The sequence below is a fragment of the Callospermophilus lateralis genome, chromosome 18, assembly GCF_048772815.1.
Source record: "Callospermophilus lateralis isolate mCalLat2 chromosome 18, mCalLat2.hap1, whole genome shotgun sequence".
Taxonomy (NCBI): Eukaryota; Metazoa; Chordata; class Mammalia; order Rodentia; family Sciuridae; genus Callospermophilus; species Callospermophilus lateralis.
This window is the reverse complement of record NC_135322.1, coordinates 28,551,669-28,571,783: the sequence shown is the minus strand read 5'-3', so window position 1 is coordinate 28,571,783 and position 20,115 is coordinate 28,551,669.

Genomic DNA, 20,115 nt, shown 5'->3' with positions numbered 1-20,115 from the left:
GAGTTGGCACATGGTTTTTCAACACCCTATGAGAAAGTTCCACGTGACAGCTTCGCATTGGGGCTTGAGATGCTTTATTAAGGCTGGGAGGGGCATCCGAGAGGAAGAGAAGAAATATCAAGGGCCTGAATAAACTGCTGAAAGAAGATTCCTGAGTTGCGTCTTCCTTGTGGGCAAGGGGTCACGACAAGTGGTGCCGAGACCCGGGAACCAGAACTTTCAGTAGTCAGGGGAGGTGCACAAGTTAGTCCCAGGTAAGTGGGATCCGCGATCAAAGCAGGGATTAGTCCCAGGTAAGTGGGATCCGCGATCAAAGCGGGGCAGCTCCTCTGTAAAGCAAGAGAGAGCTTTACATTTTATTGCAGCTGCACTGTGTACTTTCACTTTTGTTTTTTGTGCGTTCTTTGTTGTGTCATGGGTGCCGCATCTTCAAGTCCGCTTCTCCTGGCCCTAGATGGCCTGTTACGTTCCAAGGGCCTAGAAGTGAAACGTAGTACTTTACAGAGATTTTTACAGAAGACAGATATTGCTGCACCGTGGTTTGAGTTTTCGGGCAGCCTTACTATACCTAGCTGGGATAAGTTAGGCAAAGATCTTGATTTTGCTTCTGAGCAGGGCATATTAGAGGGTGGGGTGATACCCCTTTGGAAGATGGTTCATAGTTGCCTCACAGATGGCAGATGTCAGGAAGCACTTACTAAAGGACAGGAAGTTCTAGAGCAATTACATGAGGAAAAATCGGAGATGGCAGGAAGTGAGGTATTTCAGGAGGGTGGGAGTGTGCGGAGCGTGAAACAGGGGAGGAGACGATTGTATCCAGATCTCAGTACGCTGCGCACACCCCCATACAAAAGTGGGTCAGAGGAAGAGGAGGATGAGGAGGAAGAGCTCGGGAGGCTGTCTCGTCAGCTAGGGAGTTTAGCTATAGGAGAAGAGAACAAAAATAAACAGGGGCTCAAAAAAAATGATCCTCCGGATCCACCGCCGTACGGTGGGGGTGTTTCGGGGAGAGCTTTCCATGCCCAAACATGGAGGGCTGTTAACGCTGAGATGAGTCTTGCTTATCCAGTTTTCCAGGATGACAATAGGGGAAGATTCCCTGAGCCCTTAGATTTCAAAATTGTGAAGACCCTGGCGGAGTCTGTGCGCACTTATGGGGTGGATGCCACCTTCACACTAACTCAGGTGGAGAGTCTGTCTAGATACTGTATGACTCCCTCTGATTGGGCTAGCCTTGTTCGGGCTTGTGTTTCTCCAGGTAAATATTTGGACTGGAGAGCCTTTGTGCTAGAGGGCGCGGTAGAGCAGGCCGCCCAAAACCATGCTGTGGGACACCCCCATTGGGACAAGGATATGCTTTTGGGACAAGGTAGATTTGCTAATCAACAGACAGGATTCCCTCTTGAGGCATACGATCAAATTAACAACATTTGCATTCGGGCATGGAAATCACTTCCAAATAGAGGAGAGGTGTCTGGTAATTTGACCAAGATTCTACAAGGCCCTTCAGAACCCTTTTCAGATTTTGTAGCAAGGATGGTGGATGCCGCTGGAAAGATTTTTGGGGATCCTGACAGAGCCATGCCCCTTATCAAGCAATTGGTCTTTGAGCAATGCACCAAGGAATGTAAAGCAGCAATCACTCCTTATAAAAACAAGCGCATAGAAGCATGGATGAAAGTGTGCAGAGAGATTGGAGGACCTTTAACTAATGCAGGTCTTGCAGCTGCTGTCCTTCGGAACGCAAAAGGGGGCGGTCCTGGTGCCGGAACATGCTTCCATTGTGGTCAATCCAGCCATTTCAAACGTGACTGTCCCAAAAAAGACAATTTTACTGGACCTCCTCACGGTGGCCCTTCCAATGGCCCTCGTCAACCGGGGCTGTGTCCAAAATGCAAAAAGGGGAAGCATTGGGCAAAAGAGTTTAGATCAGTGAGGGACATCCATGGACAGCCTATTTCAGCTGGGCCAAAAAACGGCCGAAGGGGCCCCCGACCCCAGGGCCCACAAATATATGGGGCAGTGGAGAATGTCACACCTGAACCCGAGACATGGCCTTCTCTGCGCCATCCCACAAGACGCGGAGAGCCACTACAGGTGCCACAGGATTGGACCTCTGTTTCACCTCCAGACTCGTATTAACACCTAAGATGGGAGTCCAATTGGTGGAAACTGAGTTCAAAGGGCCTTTACCACCTGGCACTGTAGGTTTGCTAATTGGACGTGCATCCTCTATCCTACAAGGTCTTCATGTTTTCCCCGGAGTCATAAGCCCTGATACTGTAGGGGCAGTAAAGGTTATGGTGGAAGCTCCAAGGGGCATTGTGCCTATCTCCCCAGGGGATCGGATTGCTCAATTGCTAATTTTGCCTAGCTTGCATAACTACTTCCCTGCTGACTCAAGGTCGCGGACGGGAAATGAGATTGGTATCACCGGAGGGAATTGGGCCTATTTGTCACTGGATATGAGCAATCGCCCCACTTTGGAATTAAGCGTAGAAGGTAAATCTATTGTGGGATTGTTGGATACAGGAGCAGATCGTAGTATCATAGCCCTTAAGGACTGGTCTAAGGGATGGCCAGTGCAGACTTCTGATCAATCCCTAAGAGGACTTGGATATGCCCAAGCCCCTCAAATCAGCTGTAGACATCTATCTTGGAAGGACCCGGAAGGACACAATGGTACCTTTCAGCCTTATGTACTTGATTTACCTATTTCTTTATGGGGCCGTGATCTGATGAAAGACATGGGGTTCACTCTTAGTAATGACTATTCCCCAGTGTCTCAACAAATCATGCAAAATATGGGGTATAGGCCAGGTCTAGGACTAGGAAAACGCCTACAGGGGCGTAGGCATCCTGTGCAAGGTCATCAAAAGCTTAACAGGTTTGGTCTGGGTTTTTCCTAGGGGCCACCGGGGCTCAAATACCCATAACATGGCTCACCGAGGAGCCTGTTTGGGTGCCTCAGTGGCCTCTTCCCTCGGCTAAATTGGCAGCAGCCCATGATCTAGTCAAAGAACAACTTGACTTGGGGCACATCCAACCTTCTACTTCTCCATGGAATACTTCCATATTTGTCATTAAGAAAAAATCAGGGAAATGGCGCCTACTGCATGATCTATGAGCAGTTAATGCTCAAATGCAACTTGTGGGGCCCATTCAAAGAGGGCTGCCTCTGCTCTCCTCTGTTCCTCAAGGCTGGCATATTATTGTTATTGACATTAAAGACTGTTTATTTTCTATTCCTTTGCATCCTAAAGATTCACAAAGTTTTGCCTTTACCCTTCCCTCGTGTAACCACGAGGAACCAGATCAAAGGTTTGAGTGGGTAGTGTTGCCGCAGGGAATGGCTAATAGTCCCACGATGTGCCAGATGTATGTGGGGAAGGCACTCGCACCTCTCAGACATAAGAATTCCTCCACCAAGATCATTCATTATATGGATGATGTGTTATTGGCCGCAAAATTAGAACAGACAGTTAATAAGGCTTATAAAGAACTAGTGATGCTGTTAGCTCAATATGGACTGCACATCGCACCTGAAAAGGTTCAAACGGGGGATTCTATTAAGTATTTGGGAGCGACAATTGGGTATGACAAACTAAAACCGCAAAAAATCACCATCAGGACTCAAGATCTCCAAACTCTAAATGATTTTCAGAAACTGCTTGGAGATATTAATTGGATAAGAGGATATTTGCATATTCCTAATATTGTGCTACAGCCTTTGTATGCTACTCTTAAGGGTGATCCAGCTCTTGTTTCCCCTCGTAGCCTCACCAAAGAGGCTTGAGCGGCCCTTATAAAAGTAGAAAAAGCTATACAGCATGCTACTCTATGCAGGATCCAGAGTGATAAACCTTTCCAGTTATGTGTGCTTGCCACTATGCGGCAGCCTACTGGAGTACTGTGGCAAGATGGGCCTTTACTATGGATCCACCCACGTGTATCCCCAGGAAAATCCTTAGAATATTATCCTGATGCTGTTGCAGCGTTGGCACTTAAAGGGATTCAACAAAGCATTCAATTTTTCGGACAATCACCTTCTTCTCTTATCATACCCTACACTAAAGCTCAACTTAATGTTTTATGTGCTACTCTAGACAACTGGGCTATTCTGTGTTGCTCGTTTCAAGGAGGTATTGATAATCACTACCCTTCTCATCCATTACTCCATTTTGTTAAAGAACATCCCATCATTTTCCCTAAGGTAACTTCATCCAGTCCAATTCTGGGGGCTGTTAACATTTTTACTGATGGTTCCAAGTCTGGAATGGGAGCCTATGTAATTAATGACTCTCCCCCTATCCAGCATCAATTTGCTCCTGGAAATCCACAATGGGTAGAGCTACAAATTGTTATTGAAGTCTTTAAACAGTGTTCTTTTCCTTTTAATCTCATTTTGGACTCCATCTATGTGGTACAAGCACTAAAAGTCCTGGAGACCGTGGGAGCTATTAGTGATGCCCATAATTTATCTGCTTACTTTAATCAGCTTCAACAGCTTATCTGTAGCTGCACTGCTTCTTTTTATCCAATGCACATCCGGGCTCACACCTCTCTTCCTGGTCCGTTATCCCAGGGTAATGCCTGTGCGGACTCAGTCACTAGAGGTCAGTTGATATGCTTGGCTTCTTCCTTAGAGGGGGCTAAGTTGTTTCACCAAAACTTCCATGTTAATGCAATAACGCTGCGCAGGCGTTTTTCCATTTCAAGAGCGAATGCTCAGCAGATAGTATTGCAATGTCCCCATTGTGTCACATTTCTTCATCCCCCTAATTATGGAGTAAACCCACGGGGATTGAAGCCATTGGTTGTCTGGCAAATGGATGTGACACACATACCTGACTTTGGTAACCTCAAGTATGTGCATGTTTCCATTGATACGTGCTCTGGAATTATCCATGCTTCAGCTTTATTGGGAGAAAAGGCACATAATGTCATTACTCACTGCTTAGAGGCATGGGCAGCATGGGGTGCACCTGCATCCCTTAAAACTGATAATGGACCTGGTTATACTGGCAGACAATTTACATCTTTTTGTTCTACTATGGGAGTGCAACTTACTCATGGTCTGCCTTACAATCTTCAAGGACAAGGCATTGTTGAGCGTGCTCATCGCACCTTAAAGGAAACTTTACAAAAACAAAAAGGGGGAATAGGAGCTGAACACACTCCTAAAGAACGCCTGTCCTTAGCTCTCTTTACCATTAATTTTTGGAATTTGGATATTCATGGTCACTCTGCGACTGATAGACATGTGTCCCTTCAGCCCTCTGTGACTGGCTATGTAAAGTGGAAGGATGTTCTTATGGGCCAATGGAATGGCCCTGACCCCATGCTGACATGGGCGCGAGGATCTGTATGTGTTTTCCCCAGGATCGCACAGAACCGTTGTGGGTCCCTGAACGCCTGACAAGAAGAGTCTTGACATCAACTGACCAGCAACAAGAGATACCACAGCAATCCCGTGATGAGGATCTTCATTCTGCTAAGTGCTCTGGCTCTGGTGCTGGTGCCGATGGCACAGGCGACACCAATGCAGTGGTGGGAAGTGGCACGGGCATGGCCAATGCCGATGCCGGTTCATGGTAAATCTAGTGTCCTCCCCACTCTTTTTTCAACCTCATGTGAGATGTCTGCTCCCTGTGCCTCTCCTAGAGGGGACATGGAGAGCATTTTTAATCAATCTCAAGTTAATCTCACAGGAGTTTTTTGTTTCAGCCTTAGAAACGCTAATTGCATTAGCCTTAAGACCAAAAATTTGACTAACTGGGAGGACCCATTGCGGTCCAGTCAGGTCTCAGGGAGCATTATCAGTGCTGTATTGAGCAAGGTAGTTTTGGGGAAGCAATCAGGCTCAGGGACCCCCGCAAACAGCAGCTCTGCTCTTAACATTACTACCTTGGCTATTATCTCCGAGGTACTAATCCCAGTGCCTCCTTCTTCTAGTAGTATTTATAATGCCACTCATTTCAAGGCCTCTCCTTACTGTTCCCCTAATCTTGGTTTTCCCCCAACATTTACGCCTTGTCAAGATCATTCTTGGGAGAAACATCAAGTTGCTAAAGGTTTCTCCCTTTCCCCCACTCTTAAGAGGTATGTTTATAGCTTTAACAACAGTGCCAACTCCTCTACAGGAGTAGGTTGGTCCTGGTTTCAATGGCTGATTTCCAATGAAAAGGGGGCTTCAGCCGATATTTCTGCACTGGCTCAGTTGCTAGGAGTCAAAAGTTGGCTGGCTAATATTTCTGGTACTGTTAGGGAAAGTGAACGAGGTAATAGACTTACATCTGTTTCATTCAACTCTCTGTTGTATAATGCCACATTGCCCCCTGCAATGGTCTGTGTCCAATCCCTGTTCTTATTCCTTTTGGCTAATGCCACCTCATCAGGGATGCTGGATTGTTCTCATACTACCTGTCTCTTATCTGAGTGTTGGAATGATTCCTGGACTGTAGTAGTGGTTATGAAAATTCCAACTTTTGTCCCAATCCCGGTCACTGCGGATCCTGATAAATTCCCTATTGTTGAGCTACTTAGAGTCCTCAGAGATTTTGGAATCACAGCGGCTATAGTGACAGCCGTGGCAGTATCTGCTGTTGCAGCAGTTACGGCCGGAGTGGCTATGGCCAATCAAGTACAAACTGCTGCCACCATTAATCAAGTTGTCCAACAAACTTCCACTATACTTGAATCCCAAAATACAATTAATCAACATATTTTGTCAGGGATTTTAGCTGCCAACCAAAAAATAGATTTACTCCAAGCTCAGGTAGAAGAATTGGCTGACTTGGTGCTTTTGGGTTGTGTTGACCAACGTGCACATTTATGCATAACCTCTGTCAGATTTAATGATTCCAGGAATGCTTCCCGCATCATTGGCGAATATTTGGCCGGAAATTGGTCCATGGAAGCGGAAGACATGATCCAGTCTCAACTAACCCAGATAGCTGTCTTGAATAGTACCCGTGTTGATCCCGTGACTTTGGGTCAATTCCCCGATTGGATATCTTCTGCCTTTTCCTTTTTTAAAAAGTGGGTGGGGGTAGGCATTTTTGGAGCAATGTGTTGCTTCGGTATGTTTCTCTGCTTGTGGTTTCTCTGTCGCCTCAAGACCCGCAGTGCTCACCATAAGGCTATGATCATCCAAGCTCTTTCAGCTTTAGAAAATGGCAATTCACCTCAAGTCTGGCTTGCGCAACTTAAACAGTAAATCTTTGACATGGTCGTTGCACCCCAAGTTATTATAACATTGCACTGGGATTGGCATGTCTTTCCCCGTTATTCTCTTCGTGTTGGAAAGCCCTTGCACTCTGCCGGTCTTGCTGCCATTGCACGCAGATGGGTTTCCTCACTAGTGCTTCTCTATCGCCTTGAAGTCCGTGCCTTTCTTTCAGGGTGTTGTCAACTTGTTTGTCGTTGTAAACAGCCACAGTTCAGCCTCAGCTATCCCCCTTCGTCCACCATCGTCACGATACAGGATGCGAGGCAAGGCACTGCACTTGAGTGATCCTTGAAGTGGACCTCAAGGAGAGCATGTCCTATTGCATGCGGGTTTGATGTCCACGCCCCGCCCCACGAAAAAAGGCGTCGGCTGATATGGCCTCGGATCTGGGGAAGGGCCCTCCTTAGGACTGAGCCATACTATGCAGCCACTTCTGCACAGTGGGATAGGACCTCTACTCTCGCCTGTATTGTTTTCAGAAAACAGAAAAGGGGGAACTGTGGTAGGCCGCTTCTGCAGATTATGGTCGCCATTACAAGATGGCGCTGGCTTCGCTGTAGTCTGTGACAAACAACTCCTTATTTGGGAGAGTTGGCGCATGGTTTTTCAACACCCTATGAGAAAGTTCCACGTGGCAGCTTCGCATTGGGGCTTGAGATGCTTTATTAAGGCTGGGAGGGGCATCCGAGAGGAAGAGAAGAAATATCAAGGGCCTGAATAAACTGCTGAAAGAAGATTCCTGAGTTGCGTCTTCCTTGTGGGCAAGGGGTCTCGACAACCTTGTACCTTGGATGATTGATAGTCGACAGGATTAAAAAGATGGTCTGTAGGTTTAGAAAGAAGAGTGAGTATAGGATTTCGACCAAAAGTTTTTTAGCAATAAGGTTTCAAGTAGAGAGTGAACGTAAATGTCAGCATATGTGAAGAGTCAGTCACAATGGTGAACTGGGGAAAATATTTAGGAAAGCAGACATCAATAGAGACATTAGGAAATCAGGCAAAGTATAAAGTGAGTGATAGGATTAGACATTTGCAACAGGGTTGAGGTTGAATATATAGTTTTAGGAAGAAACAAATATGTAGTCACCAATATGATTGACATTTGAGAGCATTAGGCAACCTGGACATGAATGTTTTTAGTAATCCATGCTCACATTCCATTTAGGCTTTGGTACAATCATAAGTATGACCTCTGTTTTTTGTGTCCAGAATATTACTGTAATGAAATCCATATGTAGATCAGGTGACATGAGTATTTCTTCCACCATTTCTTGGAGCAACAGTTTGAAGATGAATAAATTAGTATTGGAGTTACAAATAGATGTACCCTGTGTCTATGAATATAGAGATAATGCATGAATAGACATTACTGTGAATACAAAATATAACTGGTTCCAACATTAAATACTGGATTGAATTGATATCTGAAAAAATACAACAAATCTTATATTGATATACAATCATTCATTCCAACCAGTTATACATCTAATGGTAATATTAGGGTTTTGGTTTAACATGAAGAGTGTGTGAGTTTTGCTTCAAAATGGTTCTGGAAATCGAAAATAATGTGTTTGGAAAAAAGTCTCATGAAAAGACCAGTCAAGTAACCTGGAGGAATACATGTGTTCTGAAGCAGAAAATGATTGAAAGTGAATCAAATGCATATACATTTTTGAACTTGTGGATGAAATATATATCCTATGATGTGCATAAACTGAAGAAATAGTAATGTACCAGTGTTGAATAAAGTGAACTTCAAAATAGACATCATATTCAAGAGGAATCTACTTGCATTGGTGTTACACTGGGTCAGTACTGTAGAAATATTAGGATTGTATGCACCATTCACTGAATTTAGTTTTCAGTACTAGGAAACAAATATGTATTTCAAGTGGATGAATATTTCTGAGAATAATCATGTGAAAAGTTGATTATAAATCCACATAATTGAACAAGAATGAATTTAGGTAGTGTATATAAGACACATATATCTCATATTTTGAAAAATTTGGAGAGTGTGTGTATGTATATATATATATACATACACACACAAAAAAAAAACACACAGAGAGACAATAAAAAGTAGCAATATATATGCCAATGGAAATTCATCATGAAATATCATCCACAGATGCAAAAATATTTATTTTACTGAACATGGATTTATGTATAATGTTCTTCTAATAGGAGGCTCACCCATAGTTTGAATTTTCAGTTCCAACAGCATTTAGAAGAAGTGATCTCTTCTCACAATTTGTATCTGCCAAGTCAGCCACCTCACAAGAATGTACATGTGATACCAGGTAGGATTCTATATGTGCATATAAAAATACATGTGTTGAATAGCATACAGAGAGAGGGAGACAGGAATTCACATATTTGTTAACTTTAAAAACACATGGAGAATTATTTCAATTAAAAATTAACTAGATTTATAACACCTACCCTATATCATGCAAAAGGCATGTCCAACTATACACCATGCCTCCTCTGAACTGCTTGTATTTCTATTCTGTTTGGGTTATTTTTCTCCATCATATTAGGATTAGTAGTCAGTGTCTAATAGGGTATGGGTTACTGTCAGATGTCCCGGCCACCAGGACACATCAACGTGGGCGTCATACCTAGCTGGGGAGCAATGAAGGGACAAGAGACATGAGAGATGACAGCAAGACAGGATTTCTGATCATGATGCAAACATTTATTTTTCTCACAGGGTATTTATATGCTGTTGATGGGAAAGCTCTTTTATCAGCAGTTGCTGGATGTCTTCACAGTGTGAGATAACCTCAGAATGTTTCAGGAAGACAGATGGCCACAGGATGTCTCAGGGAGATAGATGGCTGTGGGATCTCTCCCAGGCAGGATGTCTCCCAGTGTGCTGTTTCTTGTAAGTGTCAGGCTATTCTTTGAAAGAGAACTTCCTTCTAGCCCCTGATATCTCCCCCTTTCTTATATAAAATATTTGACCATATCTTACTGGCCATGTTTTATGGGGTTAAAGACACTCTGTTTCCCTACGAGGCCTTAGAATAACTCGTGATCCGAGCGAGCATCTTTACTAGGAGATTTTGTTGTGGCCTTGGCATGTTTTTGGAGGATATGATTTGAGGAGGAAGCATGCCAACCGCCATGCACCAGAGCATGTCACTCAGAGGTCTTTGGTTTGGATTCATCCTCCTGCAGTCCTTCCTGCACCCTCTGTTATTATGGCCTAACGTCCTCACTCCATGGGTGTGTCCTCCCCAAAGCAGAGGGCCCCATGGAGGATGAACCCTTATTTCAAGGGCAGAAGATGGTTGGTCAGAGGTGTTACATATAGTTTTATGAAAGAAAGAGAGAACTGTCAGGATGCAAATTTAAGAAATAATCCTGTGAGAAGGGTAGAACATCCTTTTAAATGTTGGCAGCGCGGTCTCCATCTCCAGACAGTGATAGTGGACCTGTATGGGCTTAGAGGCCAAAATATTAATCTGTTCTTTAATGAAATGTACCAGCTTGTTTATAATGCAGGGTCCTATTGAAACTCTGTTGACTGGTGACGAGTTCTTCCTTCCCCAATGTTGAAGAATAACACCAAAGAAGCACGCCGAGGCAAGGTCAGAATAGAAATTAGAAGTTTATTAAAGGACAGCAGAAAAGACTTCTCCCAGAAGAAGAAGGGGACCCAAGAGGTGGGAATCCGTGGAAGTGCAGTTGTTTCCCCTTTTTATAGTTTTGGTGATGGAATGTATGTTGAAGGGGTTAGGACACAGGTGGGCCCTATTATCACCTTTTGGGATGGGCTTATCATTTCTCTAGGATGGGCTATCTCCAAATCTGTTAGGGGCTGTTTCCTGAGCTCCATTAACATTTCTTTGAGGTGGACTTTGGCCTAGGGCCTTTACAGGACTTCATTAACATTCCATGAGTTGTGTTTTCCCTGAGTCATTCCCAGCATGGCCTCCATTTTAGATTTCACTCGATATTAGACCCGATTAACCTAACTACACTGACTACCTAACTTTAAATGTGGCTTCACTATGGACACCATTAAAAGTAAACCCAACAAAGGGCCTAATAGAGGAAGAAGGTAGGGTAGAAATCCATTAAGCCCAGTCCAGAGGGTATTTTCAAATAGTTCCCTTCGTCTCTTTTCTAGATCTTCTTCAAGCTGCTTAATTTTAGTGCATACTATGCCTGATTAATTGGCATGAAAGCAGCATCATTCCCCTAAGGCCAAGCAAATAACTCTCTGGTTAGCTGTCACCAAATCTAAGCCTCGACTGTTTTCAAGGAACACTTCTGCCAGGGAGGCTATTTGGTCCTGCAAATCTTTAATTGTTCCTGATAGAGTTTGTACATCATTTATAAGTTGTTGAGACATGCGATGGTAAGAGTGTATAGCAGTGCCTAAGCCAGCTGTACCTGAGTCCACAGCAGCTGTTATTCCAAGGCTGTCAAGGAGTGGTAAGGTCTGTATTGCCCACCTTTGTCTTTTGACTAAGGTTTCTAGGCTCGGAATGGGTAGAGGTTCGTCTCCTGGGACAATAGTTATATCAGGGAGTGATAAGGCAAGAACACACCACTGGGTCAATTCGCTGGAAGCCTGGGAAAGGCCGAGTTTCCTCCACACATAAAAACTGTGCCATTGGGGGAACAAAGAGATGGGGTGGGTGAGGAATAATTTTATACTGTTGAGCAATTTCCAAAGGAAGTAACTCCAACATCAATATCATAGGTATTAATCTGCATCGCGCCTAAAAGACATAATATAAAAGTGCCTATAGGCTGTACTTTAAAAGGAAATCCGGGTTGGCATATATTATCATTGTCCATGATAGAATTAATGGAAACTGCCATAGGCATGACTGCCCCTGTTGTCATGCAGAGCCAGCAATCACCAGCAAGGGTGGGGTTGGAATTATTAAGCAAATAGAATGTAGTTTCAAAAATATCTAATGTATTGGTATCTAAACATGAGAGCTGTGATTTAGGCTACATTAAGGGATGATATGTGAGCTCAGGGATTTGGGGTTTCAAAAGTTTGATTATCTGAGGATGCTTGACAGCATCAGTGGGTCCTCCACAATCAGAGACCCCTGAAGGGGCCTTATGGGCCAGCAGGAAGGTTTACCTACAGTGCCATGGCACCCGCTGACTGTAGCTTGGTGTATTTGCATTCTCCTCCCCGGTCAAAGAGAACGGGGGTATAATGAATAGTGGTCCCCCCTGCTGCATGAGTTTTAGTTAGGGAGGCTTCAAAAAATTATTCTCCCTGCTTGTTAACACAAATTGAGGCCGACGCATAACAAGAGACATGCATTGCCTGGCTATGCGTACAAGTTGCAGAACAATTTTGGAGTGCTTTACTTGTACTAGGGGGAATAATCTTTGGCTTGTTAACACATACCCATTTAGGCTGATGAACTCCTCCGAGTTTATGGTCAAACTCATCACGGAGGTAAGCCACCTTAGTCATGCAGTCAGCAGTCTGGGTCCAACTAATGAGAGCCTGAGTCCAAGATCCTACCTTGCATTCGCGGGGGGGCCAAAAAGGTACTCCATGATATTGGAAGGTGGAGGGCCATGGCCTCAGTGTACAAACCTGTTCAGCAAAAGTAACTTAAGCAGAATCCTCACAGAGATTGTTGACTGCATCTGAAAAAAAGAAAAATTTTTCCTCAGGGGGAGGGCCTCCGTCCTTGGGTTGAGGTAAGTCACTAACCTTTTTAACCCGGCATTCTGGTAACCATCTTGGGGATGCTTGCTCTGGGTCCAAAACAAAATCTGAGCCTCATCCCCAGATGAGGACAGGATCTGGGCCTTTCCATTTATTTGTAAGGGTAAGAAAATTAAGGGCAAAAAATGCATGGTTAAGGTGATCCCTGGGAGTGGTAAATACAAGGGCGGAAGCCTTAAGGCGGGTAAGCCAAGTCTTTAAGGTAAGGTGTGCGCCTTCCACAATGCCTTGACACTGAGGGTTGTATGGAATTCCAGTAGTATGACAAATTTGCAAGGTAGCACAAAACTGTTTCAACTTGGCACTGATATATGCAGGAAAATTATCTGTTTTATCATGTATTGGTTTACCCATAATGAAAAATGCTGAAACAAGATGAGAAAGGACATCTTTGGTAGCCTCTCCAGAATGTGGTGATGCAAAAATAAAGTCGCTGAAGGTATCTATAGAAATGTGTATATATTTGGTTTTTCCAAATTCAGGAAAATGAGTAACATCCATTTGCCATACCTGATTGGGTAGTAATCCTCGGGGGTTAACTCCCAAGTGTTGAATGGGGAGGGAGACTGTGCAACCAGGGCATGCTTTTACTATTTTTCGTGCCTGTTGCCTGGTAATTTTACAAAGTAATCGAAGGCTCTGGGAATTTAGATGGTGAAGATTGTGTAACTCCGTGGCCTTTTGAATGGAGCCAACAAAAATTGGAAAGATGGAACGAGTTGCTGCATCAGCTTGGGCATTACCTTGTGTTAGAGGGGCAGGAAGATCAGAGTGTTCCCTGATTTGTCCAAAGGAAAATGGGTGTTGTCTGGCCTGAATTAGCTGCTGAAGCTGGTGAAACAGAAAGGCCACATTGGAAGAAGCCTTAATGGCAGGTGAAATCTCCAGCAGGGTTACAGAATGAGCAATGTAGGCACTATCTGTATAAATATTAACAGGATTATCAAAAAATGTTACAAAAACTTGTGTTATGGCAAACAATTCCACAAACTGTGCTGACTGATAGACAGTATCAAAGGTTGTAAGCTGGTTATTGACAACAAAGACTGCACGGCCATTACTGGAACCGTCTGTAAAGACAGTAAAGGCTTGAGGAATATGAGCCTTTTGACTAATTTTGGGAAAAATAAATGGATGTAACTGGACAAAATGTAAAAGGGGGGTAATTGGGGAGGCAATTTTCAATTGTTCCCAAAAAGCCTGACAGGGCAATACCCCATTCATCCCCTGTCTGTAGTAAAAATTGGGTTTGGTCCTTAGTATATGGAATTAAAATATTATCAGGGTCTTTGCCAAAATGTTGTCGAGAAAGCAAATGACGTTTGATAATAATAGAAGCTACCTGAGCAAGATAAACAGTAATAACCTTGGAGGATGTGTTGGCTAAATGGACCCAAAGCAAGGGGCGGCTTTTATTTTTAAAATGTTGATCTCACTGCCAAAATATTTCTGTGGGTGTATGAGGAGTGTGTAAAGTAACCAGAACCAGAGGAAGGTTATAAGAAATTTTTGTAACAAACTGTTGGGAAATGGGTTCTGTGACTTAGTTTAATGCCTGTCATGCCTCGGGTGAAAGCTTTTGAGGGGAGGAGGGGTGGGAATCATCTCTCAAAATATAATTAAGGGACAAAAGTACACAAGTGGGTAATTTTAAGTATGTTCTTAGCCATTGAATATACCCCAGTAATTTTTGAAAATCATTAACAGTGTGAAGATGGTCCACACGTCGTTGTATTTTAGGAATTTGGATCTGATCATCTTGAGTTTAAGGCCAAAATAGGTATAAGGGTCCTGTGTTTGAAACTTATCAGGAGCTATCTGTAGTCCCAAGGTAGTGAGGGTTTCGTAAAGGTCCAGGTAACAATTATTAACATATAGGTATTAGGTGCAGCAATTAACAAATCATCCAAATAATGTAAAATATGAATTTGTGGACATTGCTCTCTCACAGGGTCTACTGCTTAAGCAATGTATTTTTGGCAAAGTCTAGGGCTGTTGGCCATACCTTGGGGAAGAAACTTCCATTGAAATCTCTGCATAGGGCCCTGAAAATTAATGTGAGGGAGACTAAAGGCAGAATAGGGTCTATCCTCAGGATGTAAAGCAATGGTAAAAAAGCAATCTTTTAAGTCAATAACCATTTTACAATAGTTTTGGGGAATAGCCACAGGTGTGGGAATGCCTGGCTGTAGTGCTCCCATCAGGTGTATAACTTTATTAATGACACACAAATCTTGTAAAAGGCACAACTTGCCTGATTTTTTTCTTGATAACAAAAAAAAAAGAGTATTCCATGGTGAGCTTGATGGCTCTATGTGGCTGGCTGCCAGCTCTTCCTGCAATAACATGGAGGCAGCCTCCAATTTTTCTTGGCTAAGGGGCCACTGATCCACCCACACAGGGGTCTGAGTCTCCCAAATAATTTTATCTGCATGGAGTACAGGAGGGTCAGAGACCAACACTAAATTCCGAATACCCAAGACTATATGTATTTGTTTTTTCTATGGGTTGTATAGGCTCAACCAGTCCTTGTCTCAGTCTCCTCAGGCCTGTACCAGGGACAAAATTCATACGAAGCATTTGATGAGTCACCATGGAATTGGGACTGGCAAGAATAACTTCCATTTTTGTGTTTGCCGATAACTAAAAAATAAATATTGAAAATTCTCTCTCTCTCTCTCTCTCTCTCTCTCTCTCTCTCTCTCTCTCTCTCTCCCTCTCTCTCTCTCACTCTCTCTTTAAAAAAAGAATAACTTCCATTTGACTCAAAATATTTCGGACCTATAGTTTAACAGGGAGGTCAGGAAAAATGAAAGGAGTGACAGTTGACTTATTACCCTCTTTATCAGTCCAGCTAATAGACCTAGAGCTGACCAGAGTATTTTTTTATTGTCCTATCCCTTTAAGGTCAGTCAAGGATGGGGTAAGTGGCCAACCATATGCTCAGTATTTTTGAGAAATAATTGTGGCATCAGTTCCAATATCTAGAACTCTTTTGAATTCCTTTTCTTCAATAAGTAAGGTAAGGGTGGGTGTATTGTGAGAAATGGGTTGCACCCAATACACATCAGAGGAGCCTAAGGAGGCAGTCCCCCGTGGTCAGTTTGGGTGGTGGAAGTGCCTCCTGAATCCAAGGGAAGGAATATTAATTGTGCAAGTCTTGTTCCTGCGGGGATGGCCGCAACTCCATTAATAGCTGTGGCCAGTATTTTTATTTCTCCAGTGAAATCATTATCAATGATGCCAGGGAAGACCTGAACACCTTATAAGGTAGTAGTGGCTCTTCCAAGAATAAATGCACACGTATGAGATGGAGGGGGACCCATAATTCCAGTGGGTATTAGCTGGGGCCCTTTCATTGAGTCTAATATTGTATCGGTGGTGGCACAGATGTCCAATCCTGTGCTGCCTGGGGTGGCTCATTGGAGGGAGGCAATTGTGGAGAAGGATTTTGAGGAAGGTTAGGAGTTTTGGAGGGAAAAAACCTTATTGCCCCTGTGTTTGTACTGGAGGTGGTCGGGGCCAGGGGCTGACCCCACAGGGAGTTTCCCGAGAAGCAGGAAGAATTAGGCTGTCTGAGGGCATTTGTCTTAGATCTACACTCACTGGCCCAGTGATAACCTTTACCACATCTAGGGCAAAGAGTAGCTGGGGGCGTTTTAGCCCCAGTTTTAGGAGACGCTATTCCTAGACTTTATTTGCCTGTCGGATGATCATGTGTAAAGCAAGTACGTGCACCAGGATTGTGAAAGGCCTTGGTAAAGGTGGCACCTAGGGTGAGACCCATGGCATGGGCTGCACCCACCCCTGCACAGAGTCAAATAAAGTCAGAAAGTTTCCCTTTATCCTTATGTGGTCGAAGAAAATCCTGACATGCTGGCTTGGCGTTCTCAAAGGGAAGATGTTTTACAAAGGTGCTTTCGCTTTCGCTTGGTCCAAGCAAGCATTACGCGGCCAGGTTAAGCCGGGGAACAAAGTCGCTATAAGGCTCATCGGGCCCTTGTCAAATATTTGCCAGGGAAGTGGTAGCTGAGGCCTTTTGAGGGAGGCGTCTCCAAGCATGAAAGCCAGCCATCTTAATCTGCGCCAAAAGTCCAGCAGGGAAACTCGCCCGATTAGGGTTAGTGTCAAAAGGCGCATTACCTACTAGCTTAACATAAATCCAGGATTTAGAGAAGGCCTTAGTTAAATTTTTTTTGAGCAGTTTCCTGACAGTTCTTTCTGAAATCTGCATTCCATAACAGGAAGTCTCTGGCACTGAGGGTACCTCGGGCTAGAAATTTCCAATCATTGGGAGTAAGCCATTTTGCGCTGTGGCCTTCTAATAAAGCCACTGTGTAGGGTGCAGTGGGGCCATAGTGAGCACAAGCCTTTTTAAGTTTTTCAAGAAAATGCAGCCTTAAATTTTTGTAGACACTCTGGGTTCCTTCCTGCCTAGGGGTGAACTCCTCATCCTCTGAGTTCTGATCTCCTTGATCCATTTCCCCCGTTTCCCCCTCTTGATCCTCGTCTAAGCCTTTGACCTCAGCCTGGGCAAGAATATCTATCTGACTGAGGGTGACTGGGAAGCTGAGAAAAGGCTGATGGAGCGGCTTAGCCTTTGTATTAGACCGCCACAGGCCAGCTTGCATTGACTCCGTGCCTAAGGCTAATGAGCAGAGCTCAGAATCAAAGGATCTTAATTCATTTAAAAGTTGCATCTGTTCCCGCCTATGTTGGAGAGACTCTCCCAAGGGAGCCAGGTTAGGAAAGGGAAGAGGGAAAAAATATCTTGGGGGGGGGGGGCAGTTGGCTCCTGAAGGGCCTGAGCACAAAAGGCAGGAGGGATATAGGAGGGAGGTGGATGTGTAAGTCCTATAGGCTATGGCAGGGTCCTGAGAGGTGCTGGGTCTTCTGAATGGTAGCGAGCTGCTTTCTTCTCCAAGGTAGCCTCCTCCCCAGGGGTCAATGTGTCTCTGGGATTTAAAACTGGATAAAGGCGGTAGGTAATCATTGGAGTCTTATTAATTAGGGTGGTATTTTGAGGGGGACCAGGAAGGTTCCCAGGGTCCTGGGGAGACTGAGAAGGGTCTATGTCTACACTAACTGATGGGCATGCCAAGGGGGGATGAGAGGTCGTTTGCATAGTCTCTTCCCCAATCCTGACAAGTATTAAGGTACCATTATCAAAGGGTGAATATTTAAGAATTTCATTAATTAAGTTCCAGTAAGAAAAGGTGGGAACAGGCACCTTTTCTGGGCCAAAGGATTCATAAAAATCTTTTAAACAATCTCCTACTCTAAGCCATTGTTTACCATCAATAGTCCCTTCAAAGGGAAACCATGGACACAATTCTCCTATGTATAAAAAGAAAAATTTTAAGTCATTTTTCTTAACACGTGCCCGCCATGTCTTGAAGGACTCCTTGAGGCCTGACAAAAACAAATCATGTGACGAAACTGCTTGTCCCATGGTGGGTCACTCACCATGCGTCATCCCCACTCTCCTCCTGAATCTGACTCTCGGTGGTATCTGCTGAGGCAATCGCGAGCTCCGCTAAACCAAGTCTTCCAGGAGGACGGGTTTCACAATCAGTCAAAGGCTCGAGCCCAAGTCGGTGGGTGCCAGATGTCCCAGCCGGCAGGACACATCAACGTGGGCCGCGAACATAGATGGGGAGGAATGAAGGGACAAGAGACACTATAGATGACAGCAAGACAGGAGTTCTGATCAAGCTGCAAACTTTTATTGTTCACACAGGGGATTTATATGCTGGAGATGGGAAAGCTCTCCTATCGGAAGTTCCTGGATGTCTTCACAAAGTGAGAAAACCTCAGGATGTTTCAGGAAGACAGGTGGCTTTAGAAAGTCTCAGAGAGACAGATGGCTACAGGATGTCTCCCAGGCAGGATGTCTCCCAGGGGGCTGTTTCTTGTAAGTGTCAGGCTATTCTATGAAGGAGAATTTCTTCTACCCCTGAAACACAGAGATTCAGTATTTTGAAAGGAAAATTGGAAAATGAAACCAATGTGTTTGCAAATATGTGCTACAAAAAATCTTCCCACTCTCTTTCAGAACAATGCCTTGACATTACCTTCACCCCAAGTAAGACACAATTAGAGGAGAAGAGTGAGAAAATCTGTGAACAAACATTTGGAATGGAAAATGCTCAATCATTCACAACTTTGGAGGTGGAAGAGGAGTTTCCAAAAGTATGAGAGAGGGTAAAAACTCCACAAACATGGAGCTCTGCCAGCTTAAATCCTTCTTGAGAGACTGGCTCTGAGGTTGGTCACTTGAAATATGTGTTGTTGTCAGGAGCTTTAGCTTCCTTTGTAGTGAGACCATCAAAGTTGGGTCTGCATCTGTGTGACCTGGAGGACATTGTTTTTTATTTTCCAATAAACATGACGCAGTAGTGCTGAATTCTCTCTTTGTAGGTAAACTGTTGCCACTGGGGGCTAAGTGACTCCAGTGTAGACTGTGAAGGCATTTGGTCATCCTCCACTTTTCATGGTGTTTCTGGCAGCTGCACTGGGAGTTTAGTATTTGCTTCATGAAATACGAGGAGCTCAACTGGGACACAGTGCTGGAGGGAGTTCTGTCACATGTGGTGGGTAAGGGTCTACAGGAGAATTCACAAACCAGGCTTAAATCCTACATAGATTGCCCCCTTGACCATAGAAATCTAATTCTGAACATTGCCCTGAAACCTCTCTCTGTATAATAAGATGCCTTTACATACAAGGGTCTGGGGGCTGCACCATGTCAGTCACAAACCATTTGGAAGCCAATGGCAGATCCACATGATCCCACCACAGATGTTTAAACACACACCTGCACACCACTGCTCTAGGCCCACTACCCAGCAGGCTCCAAATTACTGTCATCTCTGTTCTACACAATTTCCATGAAACCCAGTAAATCAAGGAACTGTCTGATACACTCATGATCATCAATAGGACATACAAAGATTCTCCAGTGCCAACTGGTCATGGGAATTTCAAAATTTTCATGGTATTTATCTAGCCATTTTTCAATGATGAAGTTTTAGGCACTGTGGGTTTCAATGCATTCAGGAACCATTAAATGGAGGGGAAGCTCATTTCAATGAAAGCTCTGGAGAAATCTAACAGGCAAGGTTTCCCAAAGACAGGCCAAAAGGTCACATAAATTCAGGCC